This window comes from Pseudorca crassidens, chromosome 13 (assembly GCF_039906515.1).
Source record: "Pseudorca crassidens isolate mPseCra1 chromosome 13, mPseCra1.hap1, whole genome shotgun sequence".
Taxonomy (NCBI): domain Eukaryota; kingdom Metazoa; phylum Chordata; class Mammalia; order Artiodactyla; family Delphinidae; genus Pseudorca; species Pseudorca crassidens.
In genome coordinates this window covers 18,191,513-18,210,134 of record NC_090308.1, presented here as the reverse complement: position 1 = coordinate 18,210,134, position 18,622 = coordinate 18,191,513, and the positions used below count along the sequence as shown (strand labels likewise).

Genomic DNA, 18,622 nt, shown 5'->3' with positions numbered 1-18,622 from the left:
ATCAGTCAATGTGATAACACCACATTAACAAAATGAAGGATAAAAATTACATAATCATCTCAAAAGATGCAGAAAAAACATTAGACAAAATTCAATATCTTCTTATGATAAAAACTCTCAACAAAATGGGCATAGAGAGTACATACCTCAACATATTAAAGGTCACATAAGACAAGCCCACAGCTAACATCATACTTAATAGTGAAAAGCTGAAAAACTTTTCCTCTAATATCGAGAACAAGACAAGTATGCCCACTCCCACCACTTTTATTCAACACAGTATTGGGAGTGTTAGACACAGCAATCTTACAAGAAAAATAAGTAAAAGTAATCCAAATTGGAAAGGAAGAATAAAACTGTCACTGTTTTCAGAATACCTGATTCTATACAGAGAAACCTAAAGATGGCACCAAAAAATGTTAGGACTAATAAATTAATTCAGTAAATTTGCAGGATACAAAATTAATGTACAGAAATCTGTAGTATTTCTATATACTAAAAATGAACTACCAAAAAGAGAAACTAGGAAAATAATCTGATTTACAATTTCATCAAAAAGTATAAAATATCTAGGAATAAATTTAACCAAGAGGTGAAAGATCTATATTCTGAAAACTATAATACACTGATGAAAGAAACTGAAGGCAACACAAACAACTGAAATGATATCTTGTGCTCTTGGATTGGAAGAATTAATATTGTTAAAGTACCCATATTACTCAAAGCAATCTACAGACTAAATGTAATCCCTATCAAAATACCCATGGCATTTTTCACAGAACTAGAATAAAGAATCCTAAAATTTATATGGACCACAAAAGACCACAGATAGCCAAAGAAGCCTTGAGAAAGAAGAACAAGGCTAGAGGTATCATGCACCCTGATTTCAAACTATACTACAAAAGCTATAGTAATCAAACAGTATGGTACTGGTACATAAACAGACATGTAGATCAATGGAACAGAATAGAGCCAAGAAGTATACCTAAACTTATATGGTCAATTAACCTATGACAAAGGAGAAAAGAACATTCAACAGAGAAAAGACAGTCTCTTCAATAAACGATGTTGGGAAAACTGGACAGCTACAATCAAAAGAATGAAACTAGACCATTTTCTTACACTGTATACAAGAATAAATTCAAAATTGACTAAAGACTTAAATGTAGGATGTAAAACCATAAAAATCCTAGAAGAAAACATGGGCAGTACGCTCTCTGACATTGGTCTTTGCAATATTTTTTGGATCTGTCTCCTCAGACAAGGGAAACAGAAGCAAAAATGAACAAAGAACTACATCGAAATAAAAAGGTTTTGCACACTGAAAGAAACCATCAACAAAATGAAAAGATAGCCTACTGAATGGGGGAATATTTACAAATGATACGTTTGATAAGGGATTAATATCCAAAATATATAAAAACTCATACAACTCGACATCAAAAAAACCAAACAGTCCAATTTAAAACTGGGCAGAGGACCTGAATAGACATTTTTCCAAAGAAGACACACAGATGGCCAACAGGCACGTGAAAAGATGCCCAACATCACTAATCATGAAGGAAATGCAAATCAAAACCACAAAGAGATATCATCTCACACCTATTAAGGTGGCTACTATCAAAAAGACAAGAAATAACAAGTGTTCGCAAGTATGTGGAGAAAAATGAACCTTAGTGCACTGTTGGTGGGAATGTAAATTGATACAGTCACTCTAGAATCGGTATGAAGTTTCCTCAAGAAATTAAAAATAGAACTACTAAATGATCCAGCAATTCCACTTTTGGGTATTTATTCAAAGAAATGAAAGCACTAATTCAAAAATATACATACTCTCCAATGTTCATAGCAGCATTATGTAAAATAGCCAAGATATGGAAACAACTTGTGCCCACTGCTAGATGAATAAATAAAGAAGATATGGTATATTCATACACTAGAATATTACTCATAAAAAGAATGAAGTCTTGCCATTTGCAACAACATGGGTGGACCCAGAGAGTATTATGCTGAGTCAAATAAATCAGACAGAGAAAGACAAATGATCTATGTTACCACTTATACGTAGAAGCCTAAAACAAACAAACAAACAAACAAAAAACTAATGATCAAATGTAACAAAACAGAAGCTGACTTAATAGATATAGAGAACAAGCTGGTGGTTGCCAGAGGGCAAGAGGATGCGGAAAATGGGAGAAATAAGTGAATGGGGATTATGAGGTACAAACTTCCAGTTATAAAATAAATAAGTCACAGCCATGTAATGTACAGCATAGGAAATACAGTCAATAATATTGTAATAACAATAATATTTTAATAACTTTGTATGGCAACAGATGGTAAGTAGACTCACTGTGGTGATCATTTTGTAATGTATAAAATTATTGAATCAATATGTTGTCATACATCTGAAACTAACATAATATTGTAAGTCCATTACATGTCAATTAAAAAAACACACATAAAGAAAGCAGGAAGAAATTAATAAAAATAAAGAATAAGACGGTGAATTACAAATAGAAAAACCATAGATTTAACTAGTAAACATAAGGATGAAGAATGTGAGAATGGTAACGTGACTCACCATATTCTGAGGTTCTCTTGAAAAAGGTCTGAAATATTCTTCCTCCTCAAATCTCCAAGATTTTCCTCTATCCCATTTTTATAAAACATCAAATTTTGCTTAGAAATAATACAACATGCTCCTAAAATGTATTCTTATTTCTAAAATGGATAAAGCACTATCTCTTAGAATTCAGCTCAGCCAAATTAATGTCAGCAGACTCATACTAGATAAAGAGGACTGGCAGTCAAACTGGAGGAGGTCACTGTTCTCCTGTAGCTCATCTAGCAGGGAAGACAGACCTATACAGAGAAATGCAGTTTTAGGGTAGTCAGCATGTGGTAATGGAGTTAAATAAACAATAATAATAATTCATTGCTTTTTTTTTCCCTATTGCAGAAGGACAAGTTACTCTGCTCAAGACAATTTATCGTACAACAAGCTTTAGCAGGGAAAAACAAAAATTGAAGTGATGTGATTTGAGTGACAGTTGTGTATTAATATTCTAAAACCTATGACAAATCGTTTAATCTCCTTGTGCCTCAGCTCCCTCATCTAAGAAACCAGGAGATTGACTGTACTCACAGTACTGAGCTCACAGCGTGCAAGGTTCAAATGAGATAACGTTCCTGAAAACCCTTTTAAATGTGCTATGTGCAAAAGTTATTTTCATTGACGCCATTAGCATCAAAGTGTAAATGATTGTGAATTTCACACTTTTCTTCCACTTGCTCTTGAAAACCATCTTCAGTCACCACTTTTTGAAGTCAAGACTTTCTTAAATGAATAGTGTACAAAGGATCCTGATTCACAAATTTAATGGTTGCACTCCTTCATCTTAAAGCCATAGTCATACCCCAAATTAGCTAAGATCAGTGTGTGGTCCAGAGTGTAGAGTTCTTTGTAGCCTAAATATTGAGACTCTTTAGGATATGTTGTGTTTACTCTTTTAGACTCTATTCATTATTTAGACATTCTTATTAATCATGTAATTACAATGTAATTATAATTACAAAACAACAGAAGTTCTCCAAACTGACCTCAGGTTAACAGATTCTGCTTACCCACAGCTCTCTGCTACAGGATGAACGCTCACACGAATACACCTTTTGAATGTTGACATTCTGTTCCTATCTTTGAGTGATATGCTTACTATGAGTTGATGTCTCTTCCCAAACTCTTTAGGTGGATTTTACTGGTAACTATAAGTATGTAATTAAATTTACTATTAAATAAACTAAAAATGTTAAGTGGGAGAAATTGAATTGTTTCCATCAATTTGAGGTTGAATGGTTTAGAAGGATTCAGAAATAGGCAAAAATTAACTATCAAATGAGTTGCAGACAAGACAATTATATAAGGTTAAGGGGAAAGAAGATAAAAAATCTAAAGGGATTCTGACACTGGTATTGTGTCAGAAGTATCTAACTTCTTATTCTACTTTCAAGAAGATGGAAATTTAGGGTCATACCTTATGATTAATGTAATAAAATAAATCAGAACTTTTATCAATGGACACAAAGAATAGAGTATAAATGGTCAAAGAATAGGCCTGAGCGCTATCTCAAAAGATTGTTGAATGAATGTACACTTCATGTCTTAAAATTTAACATTTTTAATGTATATAGGAGTCATTTTTATGATGCTTTGTTTTGACTTTTTAAAATAAACTGACCAAGTATGCATTATTAAAATATTAGTATTACTTTGGGGACTTCCCTGGTGGCTCAGTCACTGGGAGTCCGCCTGCCAGTGCAGGGGACATGGGTTTGAGCCCTGGTCCAGGAAGATCCCACATGCGGAGCAACTAAGTCCGTGCGCCACAACTACTGAGCCTGCATGCCACAACTACTGAAGCCTGCATGCCTAGAACCCATGCTCCGCAACAGGAGAAGCCACTGCAATGAGAAGCCTGTGCACTGCAACGAAGAGTAGCCCCTGCTCACCGCAACTAGAGAAAGCCTGTGCACAGCAATGAAGACCCAATGCAGACAAAAATAAATTAATTAATTTTAAAAATTAAAAAAATATTAGTTTGTAAACTGAAATTATTTCAAAATGAGAACATATAAGAACATACATGATTATTTTAAAATTCCATTAAATGAATAAATATGAACTAATTCCCAATTCAGTCTCAGGTAAAATAATAGACTCTGTAAGGAACAGAAAGACAAATAAAGCTAAGCACCCACTTTCAAGGCTCTGAAAACTCACAGACTTCTTACATGTGGGAAAACTCTCAGATACCTATGTACCCACTGTAGAACTGAAAACAGAGAAGAACAAAGAGCATTTCTGTCTACTACTCAACTCTGTAAGGGTTAAAATTGCAACCTGCTGCAGTCCTGACCAGCAGTGCACTCTGAGAGGAAATTAAGGTAACAGTATGAGGCACTCTGTGCTTTGGACAAGCAGCCCCCTTAGATAGATGTATATCTCTGGAAGGATTTTTTTTTTTTTTTTTTTTTTTTTTGTGGTACGCAAGCCTCTCACCGTTGTGGCCTCTCCCGTTGCGGAGCACAGGCTCCGGACGTGCAGGCTCAGCGGCCATGGCTCACTGGCCCAGCCGCTCTGCGGCATGTGGGATCCTCCTGGACCGGGGCACGAACCCATGTCCCCTGCATCGGCAGGCGGACTCTCAACCACTGCACCACCAGGGAAGCCCTCTGGAAGGATTTTAATGAACCCAGATTCTTGCATCTTCTCCTACATAGAAAAGCACTAGGATCATTAACCTGAGATATCTCTTCTTGACTAGCAGTAATCTTTCACCAAGATATATACTTGAGAGCACAGGTTCTCTAGCCAAAAAATCACATATAAACTGGCTTCTCCCCTCTTCAGAACAACTTCCTCAGAGCTACTGAGTGACTGTCTCCCAGGCTCTAGTCCTCAGTAAGGCCCTGAATAAAACTTAACTCACAACTCTTGCATTTTTCCTTCAGTCAATACCCTTCAAGTTGTGCAGATCACAACTGGCATAACCATTTAGAGTGGTTATAATGTGGTCAAAATGAAATGCACCCTTGGTTTTGGTGAACCAATCAGACCCAAGCACTGAAATAGCTGATGTTTTACAGTCCGTTTTCTATGTCAGCCACGTTAACTACTTTTATTGATAGGAATTGTCACTACATTCCTACTACCATCTAGGTAGAGACTAGTAGAAAATACAATGATTAACAAGATCTCTGAATTATTTGCAAAGTGCAATGGAAGGTCTTTGAAGGATTTTAAGGTTAATGACATGATCCAATTTACATTTTAAACCCTCTCAGATTAGAAGAAGAAAGGGTTAGAATGGAGAGAAAAAAGAAAACCAGAAATGATGTTAATATGTTCTGTTATCTCCAGGTTTCTGAAATTGTTTTATCATGTTTAAGGTGTGGTGAGCACATCTCAACTTCCTTATCTCAGATTCTAAGCTCCTTGATATCAGTAATCACAAATCTCACTGCCTGAAAACATACGTCTAGAATTTTTTCGAATTATCTTTATTTATAAGTTTGTCCTAGGGGCTTCCCTGGTGGCCCAGTGGTTGAGAGTCTGCCTGCCGATGCAGGGGACACAGGTTCATGCCCCGGTCTGGGAAGATCCCACATGCCGCGGAGCGGCTGGGCCCGTGAGCCACGGCCGCTGAGCCTGCGCGTCCGGAGCCTGTGCTCCGCAATGGGAGAGAGGCCACAACAGTGAGAGGCCCGTGTACCGCAAAAAAAAAAAAAAAAAAAAAAAGTTTGTCCTGAAATTCCTATACACAGTAAAGAATGTGGCAGAAATTCTAATAAGTTGGCTTCCAAATGGCATCTCGCCACCTCTTGCACCCAGAAGCAACATAAGTCCTTCCTCACTTTGGCTCAGAATATATGGCCACTGCACTCAGGGAACCTAACACACAATAAGTTTAGCTCATCACATATTTTGAAAACTACTTTCTCAGCTAACTTTTGAAAATGTGAGAAGACGAAAAAAATGATGTCAGTTCTTTATCATTTTCAGCTACTTCCCTAAAACTAGATACATTTGCTCTTTTTTTTTTTTTTTTTTTTTTTGGGCTCATCAGCCAATTTTCAAGGCAATTTGAGTTCACTTTTTGTGAAAGAGTCTTCAGGAAAATATTCTATCAAGGGCTTTGGGACAATCAAGATAAATGACACTCCTACATTTTGCTCATACTAATCACCCCTTTATGAATCTGCCCAAAAGCATGAATTCCTCTCTCCCAGGCTGCTCTTTATACAATCCTAATGCTGCTGCCTTCTGAGTCCTCTCTGCTTCATGCATTATCACTTCATTCTCTGTCTTGTTCCGCTACTGAGCTGCATCTCCCCCTAAGATTCTATTCTCAGAGTGGTTCTGCTTGGGATTTTGGCTACTAGAGATTAAAATTTTGAAAGAATGAAATAACTGATCTTTTAGGTAACCCTCCTCACTGTCATCTCCCAGAGGTTGATATTTTTCTATTTCTTCACTTAAAATTTAGATAATCTGTAAAAAACTATACACAATGGATTTGGGGGAATTTGAGCCTACCCATCGGAACACCTTCTGTTTGTTGTCAATATTTTTTTTTCCTTTTCTTTCTAATTTTTTTTATTGGAGTATAATTGCTTTACAATGTTGTGTTAGTTTCTGCTGTACAATTAAGTCAGTCAGCTATATGTATACATATATCTCCTCCCTCTTTGGTCCTCCCTCCCAACCTCTCTTCCCAGCCATCTAGGTCATCACAGAGCACCGAGCTGAGCTTCCTGTGTTTTACAGCATGTTCCCACTAGCTATCTATTTTATTCACTGTAGTGTATATATGTCATTCCTAATCTCCCAATTTGTCCCACCCTCTCTCCTTCCCACCCTGTGTCCACATGTCCGTTCTCTATGTCTGTGTCTCTACTCCTGCCCTGCAAATAGGTTCATCTGTACCATTTTATTAGATTCCACATATATGCATTAATATACAATATTTGTTTTTCTTTTTCTGGCTTACCTCACTCTGTATGACAGACTCTGGGTCCATCCACCTCACTACAAATAACTCAATTTCGTTTCTTTTTATGGCTGAGTAATATTCCATTGTATATATATACCACATCTTCTTTATTCATTCATCTGTCATTGGACATTTAGGTTGTTTCCATGTCCTATCTATTGTAAATAGTGCTGCAATGAACATTGGGGTACATGTGTCCTTTTGAATTATGGTTTTCTCAGGGTATATGCCCAATAGTGGGATTTCTAGGTCATATGGTAGTTCTATTTTTAGTTTTTTGAGGAACCTCCACACTGTTCTCCACAGTGACTGTATCAATTTATATTCTTACCAACAGTGCAAGAGGGTTCCCTTTTCTCCACACCCTCTCCAGCATTTATAGTTTGTACATTTTTTGATAATGGCCATTCTGACCAGTGTGAGGTGATACGTCATTGTAGTTTTGATTTGCATTTCTCTAATAATTAGTGAAGTTGAGCATCCTTTCATGTGCCCCTTGGCCATTTGTATGTTCTCCTTGGAGAGATGTCTATTTAGGCCTTCCACCATTTTTGGATTGGGTTGTTTGTTTCTTTGATATTGAGCTCCATGAGCTGTTTGTATATTTTGGAGATTAATCCTTTGGCTGTTGCTTCATTTGCAAATATTTTCTCCCATCCTGAGGGTTGTCTTTTTGTCTTGTTTATGGTTTCCTTTGCTGTTCAAAAGCTGTTAAGTTTAATTAGGTCATGTTTGTTTATTTTGTCTTTATTTTCATTAATCTAGGAGGTGGGTCAGAAAAGATCTTGCTGTGGTTTATGTCAAAGAGTGTTTCTCCTATGTTTTCCTCTAAGAGTTTTATAGTGTCCAGTCTTAATTTAGGTCTTTAATCCATTTTGAATGTATTTCTGTGTATGGTGTTAAGGAGTGTTCTAATTTCATTCTTGTACATGTAGCTGTCCAGTTTTCCCAGCACCACATATTGAAGAGGCTGTCTTTTCTCCACTGAATGTTCTTGCCTCCTTTGTGTATTTTTGCCTCCTTTGTCATAAATTAGGTGACCATATGTGCGTGGGTTTATCTCTGGGCTTTCTATCCTGTGCCATTGATCAATATTTTCCAAAACTCACACAGAGTTGTGAAAGAAAGGAAATATTAGACTGCAATTACTGCATGGTGAAACTATCAAAGAATAGGTTTTTAAACTTTCTCTAAACTAGGCTGGAATTAGGAAGAAATCACAAATGAGATTAAACATTTTGATTGATAACTCAATGTGAGTGATATGTGGGAAAAATACTAGGTTGGGAGCCGAGCTTTGGTTTTTCCACCTTTTTGTAGCTGTTAGAACTTAAGATAATGAGGGTTTGTTGTAAAAATATATATGGAAAAAAGGACTAAGGGAATCTTTGCTAACCCAGTAACAGATATATTCTGGATCTCAAAGGAGAAGAATAGAGTTTGAGAATTGGAAGATGGTTTAAGATCCAAAGTCATTTTACTACCAACATTAACTTGTTCTTTAGTTAGACAATCTCTTGCCAATATTGTAACTCAGCTCCTCTCTCTAGCTCTACTGCTAGATATCTTTTAGTTTCTGCTTACTCATGATACCTGTACTTTGAACTTGAATGTATTCACAATCTCTACATACTCAGTTTCTCTTGACCCCTGCCAGCTTATCATCTCTGATACCTGACTTCTGTATCTTTTCCAGTATCAGCCTTCATCACCAACTGGAACACCCTTTGTATTTCGCACTCAAATTCTCCAAGGAAGAGAATCTGATTAAGTGTTCTTTAGTCATCATTTTGTTTGGGTAGAGTTCTCATGCCAGACTTCTCATGGGCTGCTACTAGCCGATAGATAGATCCATAATACAGATGTCTGTTTCCCAGCCCTGACCTAATCAGCTGCTGCTGGTGGGACACAATCATGTGGTAATTTTCTGTGCTGTTATTCGTGAAGACATCTATCAGTACCTAGTGCTATACTCGGGGGACTAGACTTCCTCTCCAGTGAACTTGGTTTCATCCAGGTTCCATTTCCATACCTATAACAGGAAAAGTTGGATGACATGTCCATCAAAGTCCTTTCAAATTCTAAGTACTATGAGTGCACCTTTTGTATTTGTCCTCATTCTTTCTTTCTTTAGAAAAACAATTTTTTTTAGTTACTACTGTGACGTTAGGTATTATTCTAGATGTTGAAGAAACAGCAGTGACTGAGGTAGACCAAGTGTATAACAAGATTCTGGCAGTAAGAAAACTTTACCCCAGATGGTACCAATTAAGTGGTTTTAATGAAGGAGCTGCTTAGATATGTTAAGAAATGTTTCAGAACAAGATAAGGAGAGTTGAGGCACCCCAAGGCCAGCAAGAGTGAGAAGCTGCCACCACATCTAAAGTTGGATGGGCGAGCAGGACATGATGGTAAACCAATGAGACTTTGAGACACGGAGGAAGAGATGCCTGGAAGAAACTATAGTACAAGGGATACAGGTGCTGCCCAAAGACAAGGAAATTGCAGGAAAAGGCTCCTCAATCTCTCTCTCTTCTCACCCTCTAGTTTACCAGGGCTTTCCATTGGCCAAATCCAACTGAAAGTATGAGAGCAAACAATTTAAGGTGATATAGTCTTCAGTCTCTGAAAGCACACTGCAGCTCCAAGAAAATGGGAAATGGATAGGAGGGGATCAAATGGAAAATAATTGGGGCATAAATCTTACAATCAAGTGGAGTAAACAGATTAAAAACTTAAACTAAAATAAATACAGGGGCTTCCCTGGTGGCGCAGTGGTTGAGAGTCCGCTTGCCGATGCAGGGGACACGGGTTCGTGCCCCGGTTCAGGAGGATTCCACATGCCGCGGAGTGGCTGGGCCCATGAGCCATGGCCGCTGAGCCTGTGTGTCTGGAGCCTGTGCTCCGCAACGGGAGGGGCCACAACAGTGAGAGGCCCGTGTATCGCAAAAAAAAATAAAATAAAATAAAGTAAAATAAATACAAAATAAAACAATAAAATTTGATCTTAAAAAAGGAACAAAGGAGGTAAAAGAAGACAGAAAGTGATTTTCAAGGAGGAAGGGATTATTTTAGAATAATGGAAAAAAGAGTACCTGTTGACAATTTTTGTCATTTTAATAAGTGTACTTGCCTTGGACTTTTTTATTTTGGAATATCTGATATGTGAAAGGAATGTATGTGACATATACAAGTTATGAACATAAAAGAAAAGCAAAAACCCATGAACAACCACCAATTAAAAAAGAAAATATCCAAACCACTGACACTTCTTTGTTCTCCATCATCCTTTTCTCCTTTCTCATTCTTCATCAATAAAACTCAGTAACCTGAGTTTGTGAGTTTATTACTAAATTCCATTCCATTATGGTTTACTACAGGATACTGAATATAGTTTCCTATGCTATAGAGTAGGACCTTGTTGTTTATCCATTCTATATATAATAGTTTGCATCTGCTAACCCCAAACTCCCAATCCAACCCTCCCCTTCCTCTCCTCTCCCTTGGCAACCATAAGTCTGTTCTCTATGTCTGTGGGTCTGTTTCTTTCATAGATAAGTTCATTTGTGTCATATTTTAGATTCCACATATAGGTGATATCCTATGGTATTTGCCTTTCTCTTTCTGACTTACTTGGAGTAGTATGATAATCTCTAGGTCCATCCAGGTAGCTGCAAATGGCATTATTTCATTTTTTATGGCTGAGTAATATTCCATTGTGTGTGTATGTATGTATGTGTGTGTATATATATATATATACCACATCTTCTTTACCCATTCATCTGCCGATGGACATTTAGGTTGTTTCCATGTCTTGGCTGTTGTAAATAGTGCTGCTATGAACATAGGGATGTATGTATCTATTCGAATTACAGTTTTGTCTGGATATATGCCGAGGAATGGGATTGCTGCATCATATGGCAACACTATTTTTAGTTTTTTGAGGAATCTCCATACTCTTCTCCGTAGTGGCTGCACCAATTTATATTCCCACTAACAGTGTAGGAGGGTTTCCTTTTCTCCACAACCTCTCCAGTTTAATCACACTTTTTTTTTTTTTTTTTTTTTTGCAGTACACGGGCCTCTCACTGTTGTGGCCTCTCCCGTTGCGAAGCACAGGCTCCGCAGCCATGGCTCATGGGCCCAGCTGCTCCGCAGCATGTGGGATCTTCCCGGACCGGGGCACGAACCCATGTGCCCTGCACTGGCAGGCAGACTCTCAACCATTGCGCCCTAATCACACTCTTTTTTTTTTTTTTTTTTTTTTTTTTTTGGCGGTACGCGGGCCTCTCACCGCTGTGGCCTCTCCCATCGTGGAGCACAGGCTCCGGACGCGCAGGCCCAGCGGCCATGGCCCACGGGCCCAGCCGCTCCGCGGCATGCGGGATCCTCCCGGACCGGGGCACGAACCCACGTCCCCTGCATCGGCAGGCGGACTCCCAACCACTGCGCCACCAGAGAAGCCCCTAATCACACTTTTTAATACATGTTAGTTTTGCTTATTTTTTGAAATTTGTAAAATTGAAATCTTAAATTCATTCTTTTCACTCTTGTTTTTACCGCTTAATAATACTTTTTAATTCACCCTTGGTGATACACATTGTTGTAGTTCAACTTCACTGTTGAAAAGATATTTCATTACACAAATATTGTATAATTTGTTCATTCATTTTCCTAAGGACATTTTGTTATTGCCAATTTGTTGGTTATGATACTGGTGCAAATATTCTTCTATCTCTTTTTTGGATACATAAACAACTATTTCTTTGTGGTATATAATGCATACAGGAATAGAACTGGTGTATTATGGACAAGGTGCATGTTAAGCTTTATAACATAGTACCAACTTGTTTTTCCTACTGGTTGTATCTTTGTACACTCTCACCAGCAACGTTCAAGAGTTTCCCTTGATTCACGTACTCTCTGTCATTATGCTATGGGTTAAATGTTTGTATCTCCCCAAAAATTCATATGTTGAAATCCTAGTCCCCAAAGTGATGCTTACAAGCAGCCCTGAGTTATGATTCTAGACAACATCACCATGATAAGCATATGAGATGGAACACTTGGCCTAACAGTTACTAAGACTTACTAGAAGGTCATTATAATACAAACAGTATAATATTAATACAAAAATAGACAAATTGACCTACAGACCAGGATGGCTGTAAGACAGACTCGTATCTCAGAATTTACTGCATAATAAAGGTGGTACCACAAGTCACACTGTTTAGTGAACGATGATAGGAAAGCTGCTCATTATGGAAAAAAATCCATACCTATTATCACCTACAAGAATGGAATCCACGTATATTAAAGAAATAAGCCAAAAGAAACCAAGGCAGAAGATAATGTGCCCTAGGGTTAGGGAAGAACTTAAAATTCCAAAAGCATCATTAATAGTTTTAATCACATCAAATTAAGAATTTCTATGAATCAAGTTAACATAAAGCTGTTGCAGAGAGATGATATTTGCCAGGAATAAAACCACAAGGAAATGATTATCTAAATATACAAGAAACTCATGCATATGAAAAAAGCATAAGAATCTCAAATTTTAAAAATGAGTAAAGGATATCTGAGCCAATTCAGAGCCAAAGAAACCCAATATATGATAGGGGCCGAAAATCATTGGTAATCAGAGGAACGCACTTTAAAACAAAACAGAGATAACAGTTTAGACCCATCATACTCTAAATACAGAGGGCTGAGTGAAAAAAATAAGGAACCCAATACTATCTATGTAAATTACAACTCATGAAATAATTCATGGCTTACACTAATACTTTAGAAAAGAAGAATATAAACCAAATATACATTGGGGAATTGGGAGTGAGGAGTGGACCAGAGGCCTTGCAAAGAGCAATGATCACCAGATGCCCAGAACTGCAGAGGATTACTAAGGAACCCTTGGCTCATTAACCAAAGCAAAACCACAGCGCACAGGTGAAATCATACTACGTCATCTTAAATTCCCAATTCCATCGTGGGAATCCTACCCACACGACACCCAGCTCAGGAGTCCACCATCAGCTAAGCTCTTTGCTTCCCTGGGAATATCTTGTTCCCCAACAGTCCTAATCATCCTTCTATAGGCTGAGGATAAAATGACTCTTTATCTAGTTTTCCAAATATTTATATTTCTATGGTAATATAGCACTGAAATAAAAAAGTGATTTTTTTTTTTTTTTTTTTCCTGGTACGCGGGCCTCTCACTGTTGTGGCCTCTCCCATTGTGGAGCACAGGCTCCGGATGCGCAGGCTCAGCGGCCATGGCTCACGGGCCCAGCCGCTCCGCGGCATGTGGGATCTTCCCGGACCGGGGCACAAACCGGTGTCCCCTGCAACAGCAGGTGGACTCCCAACCACTGCGCCACCAGGGAAGCCTTGTTGTTTTTTTAATAATTGAAATTTTAACCAAAACTTTTTTCTCTCATTTTCTTGTATCTTTTTATTCCCACCCATTCATTCAGTAGAAGTCATTGCCTCAGGGAAGGGATAATATGGCAGAGAAAATCTTTTTGGTGTTAAAAGCATCACTATGAAGTATGTAACCCCCAAGCCATAAAACATTATCTCTGGAAAACCAGATGAAGAGCCAGGCCAGCTTGTCCTCAGACTACATAAAAGTGGTCATGACTGCGGGGAACAAGAGCAGCCACGGCAGAATCCAAGTTAAATGATGGTGGGTTCCTAAGCTCTGTTTCCTACAGAACGGTCTCGGCAGACGGAACTGGGAATCCCAGATCAGACAGAACTGGGCCCCTAGCCCCAGGGGGTGCCTGGAACCAGCAAGATTCCTGTGTCCTGTCCCTCAGCCTGGCTCCCCAGCATGGCACCAGGACAGGCCTGAGGCCACGTAACAGAGTATCTTGCAATAATGCAGGAAGAGCTTTGCGCCTGAGAGCAGAGCAGACACAGCTGCTCTGAAAGTCATTTATAAGATCGTAGTAGACGCACCAGGGGCCCAAAGTCAAAATGGGAATAGAGACGCCTCCTTTGAGTCTATGTAGATGAAGAATGATTTCAAGGAAAGGTCTTCTCCATCCCTCAAGTCTCTGCCTTCGCTCTTAGACATCACCCCACAGAAAGGAAGAGGCACTCCACTAAACACATGGGCTCTCAATGTGGGAATATCTCGCTCCCCAGCAGACATTTGGCGATACCTGGAGACATGTTTTGCTGTCACAAGTGGGGGGTGCTGCTGGAATCTGATAGGCAGAGGTCAGAGATGCTGCTGAACATTCTACGGTGCACAAAATGGCACCCCCCAAACAAAGAATCACCCAGCCCCAAATGTCAGCAAGGTCAAGGTTGAGAAACACTTCCCTAAACTGAGATTAGGTTTTGATGACCTGGCACAATAAGAGATTTATAATTTTAACATAAATGCTCATTTGTTTTAAATAAAGAAAATTACACCTAGTTCATGGGTTGAAATGTGGAACCACTTGCTTACGTTCAGGAATATATCCTTTCTCTAATATAAAATAATCAACAATTATCAGTTTTGCATTTAATGAAAAGGTTTTGCGGGGGGAAGAAAAGTTGAAGTAGCTTTAAAGTAAGACAAAGCACCTCACTCACAAGGAGGAAAAAGAATTGGTGACATGAGGACAGATGCTGGAAGCTTACAACAATATCTGAAGCAAATGAGAGAAGCAAAGGGGGGGGTAGCGGGTGGGGAGTGGGGTGGGGTGTTAGGGTTAGGGGAGAAGAAAAGTACGTGCAGGGAAGTCATCCCTGGCTGGAGGAACATTCAGAGGGGAACAAGTGGCTCCTAACTTAGGACGATGGGGACCATGAGCATTTTTCAGAGAGGTGAGGTGGGTTTTCTTCCAGACTCTCCAGCGGAAGTTTACTAAGAAGGTAGCCTGAGAACCTCAGATCACTAACATCCCAGGAAGAATATCAGCAAAGGGAAAATTTGAAAGGGCTTTCAAAAATAGCATAGGTGAGGGCTTCCCTGGTGGCGCAGTGGTTGAGAGTCCACCTACTGATGCAGGGGACATGGGTTCGTGCCCCGGCCCAGGAAGATCCCACATGCCGCAGAGTGGCTGGGCCCGTGAGCCATGGCTGCTGAGCCTGCGCGTCCAGAGCCTGTGCTCCGCAACGGGAGAGGCCACAGCAGTGAGAGGCCCACGTACCGCATAAAAAAAAAAAAAAAAAAAGCGTAGGTGAAAGCAAAAGCCAGAAACGATGAAGAGAGGAAAAGGGGGAAAAGAGAAGAAAAGGAGGAAGGGAGAGGAGAGAGGTACAGGGGAAGGGAGGGAGAGAGGTACAGGGGAAGGGGAAGGGAGGGAGAGAGAGAGATCTAGAAACAATTGCAATGAGTAATAAAGTAAACCAGTCTTATGTTAATGACATGCCAAAGTGTTCCATTTTTATGCAAAAGCAAATAACTGTGAAGTATCCCCAACATAAACACTGATTAAAAGAGATTAAATGTCTCGGGATGAAATGTCATAATATTACACAGTGTCAGTTTGTGGTGTTCTCAAAATGTTAATGACCTCCAGCTTCAGCTGCTTCCATTACCAGCTATCTCAAGGGAGAACAGCCTCAGCTGCAGGGTTGCCAGGAGGAGCTCAGAGCCTCGTCCCATCTCCTCCCCATTAACAGATAAAATTTCACTGAAAATGATTCGGTGACATTTGGCCATAATTCAGAAGGGACCACATTTTTTAAAAAGAATTTTTCTTTTATCAGAAAGTACTTGAGTTTATCTTACCATTTCAATAATGCTCCAGACCTCATTCAGTCAGTCTTCAGTACTCTTTGGAATAACAGTTTTCTATTCTCTAACAGTGACATTTCCCCAGCAATGGTAGCATCTGCAGAAAATTTAGGAAGTGAGAGTTCATCATTTTACAAACTAATTCTGGAAAAAAGCGTGGGTCAGGATGAATTTATCACTATTTTACCAGGACTGATCCCAGAATTCTTCATAAAGTGTTAGTGTACTGAGTGGCCACGCCCCCTCATTTACTTTAATAAAAATCATTAGTACTTCCGGTCTCCACAATTATTTTTGCCTCCAAGCCAAATAAAATAGGCTAACACCCTGTGGTCACTTTATGAATTAGTCATTCTCTCCCACCTATTCTACTGACCCAGTTTCTCTCACACAGCCAGGACACGTGCCATCTAACTGGCTACACTTTTGAACGCATGAACCTCAATGGGTATGTATCTGTTGCCTAGTAATATCTACGCTTTCTGCAGTACATAAGTTAGCATTCAGACATTTATGGTTGGTGCAACTTTGCATTTATTCAACAAATGCTCAGTGAGTTTTTATTAAGCACAAGCTCTCTAATTAGTCCCTTCTCTCAATAAATTTCTTAACATCTGGAGTGGGGTCAGGGGTGACAGAAAGAACAATATGGGGCAAGATAGATATGTGCCACTTCTAGGGTCCAGTTACAGTGCTCAGTAACTAACACAAGGAAGTCTTTTAGCTGGAGACTTCAGGAGAAACCTCAGCGCAGGTGGACCTCGTAAATTTTGACAGAATGTTGACTGAGATGAACTGAATAAAACATTCTATCTGCCCTGTCTGAATACAGTAGCCTATAGCCACATATGGCTATTTAAATTAAAGTTAAGCAAACTGAAATAAAATTTAAATTTCAGTCACACTAGCTTCAAGTGCTCAATAACCACATGTGGCTAGTGGTGACCATAGTGGACAGTGTAGAAGAATATTTCCATCACTGCAAAAAAATTCATTGGACAGCTCTGTTCTAAGTCGAAGAAACGGGATAATTACGAGAAACCACAAGTGTTTTATGGATGTCTGGAGACCGGCAAACACCCCCCATTTGCTGGTGAATATCCTTATGAACGTGCTCCTTCCTATGCTCCATCACAACCATCACTCCATTGCAAGGTAGAAAGTCATCCACACAAGAAAACTACAAAATTCATAAATACAAGCAAACTACAAGCTCCCTTTTGAATCTGTTTAAAGGATTGACCAGGATTGGGGATCACAGACAGTTCTTGATCCCTTTCCACCTTGAAAGCACAACCAATGTCCTACTCAGTTATTTTGGCCAGTCATTCCCAGGTATGAATTAATGGGGGCTTACTGTGTTCTGTGTTGATGATTCATCACAATAGGCCAGTGAAGCAGAGTAAGTATCAGAAGCAGTGAACATTACTGGTTGGAACAGTAAAGTGGATGGGGCTTAGATCTACTCACAGGAAGGGAAAATAAGGCTTTTGATGAGAAAAGACAATACCCAGTAGTATAGGCATTCTTTCCACCCCTGCAATCTTTCCACTGCTGATGTTTCCTGTCATTTTTACATGAGGACCCAACCTTTACCTTACACTATCTTGGGCATTTTATGTAACTTAACTCAGGCAATTCTCAGATGTCAGTCTCTACGGGATGTGCTGTGTATTTTAAAGAAATTTTACAATATATTTCCATTCACAGCATTTTAAGATGTAGGCTTCTATGACATGTGATAAAGAGAAATCTCTTCCCTGCTGGGAGGTGATCAAGATACCCTCTTCAGGTTCTAATAGTGAATGACCATATTTAAAAGGTGTGCACGTTCTGTGAACGTTAAAAAAAAAAAAAAAAAAGACTGAAAGCTGAGATCCTAAAGGTCAAAAGTAGAGAATGGAGAGAACGTAAAAATTTTATTCTATTTTTTCCATAATCAGAAAATAAAGTTTTATGTAAATCCCTTTGATTTGCTAAATAAACATATTTGTGGATAGGAAATTCAAGAGACCTTTGGCATTTGAAGAAATCAACTGTCTCAGTATTCAACTGTATCAATCACACAATGACACTTGGTTTTCACCAAGCCACAAGGGGTCCGGATCACCTGGCAAAGATGAAGTGAAAAGGTACACTGTGAACAGTAACAGGCTACTTGATCATGAGGATCCCATGCATTATCCCAGAGCAGACTAGCTTTGTCGAAGCCACAAGGATTTCAATACTCTCCTGGTGAGACCTTTCCATTCTATAAATTCATTCTCTTAAAAAAAGTGATCTTACCCTAAACCTGTGGACTTTAAACCTTCTTTTTAAAGTAGACAGATGT

The 18,622-nt window shown here is 39.0% G+C and overlaps 1 long non-coding RNA gene across 2 annotated transcripts in view; it reads right to left on the bottom strand.

Annotated features, from left to right (window-relative positions):
- LOC137204465 (uncharacterized) overlaps positions 1-18,622 on the bottom strand; it is a 248,106-nt gene that overhangs the window by 96,204 nt on the left and 133,280 nt on the right. For both annotated transcript variants that reach the window (XR_010933639.1, XR_010933640.1), the window contains one exon: positions 16,285-16,387. This is a non-coding gene — a long non-coding RNA (uncharacterized lncRNA). The remainder of the gene's footprint in view (positions 1-16,284; positions 16,388-18,622) is intronic.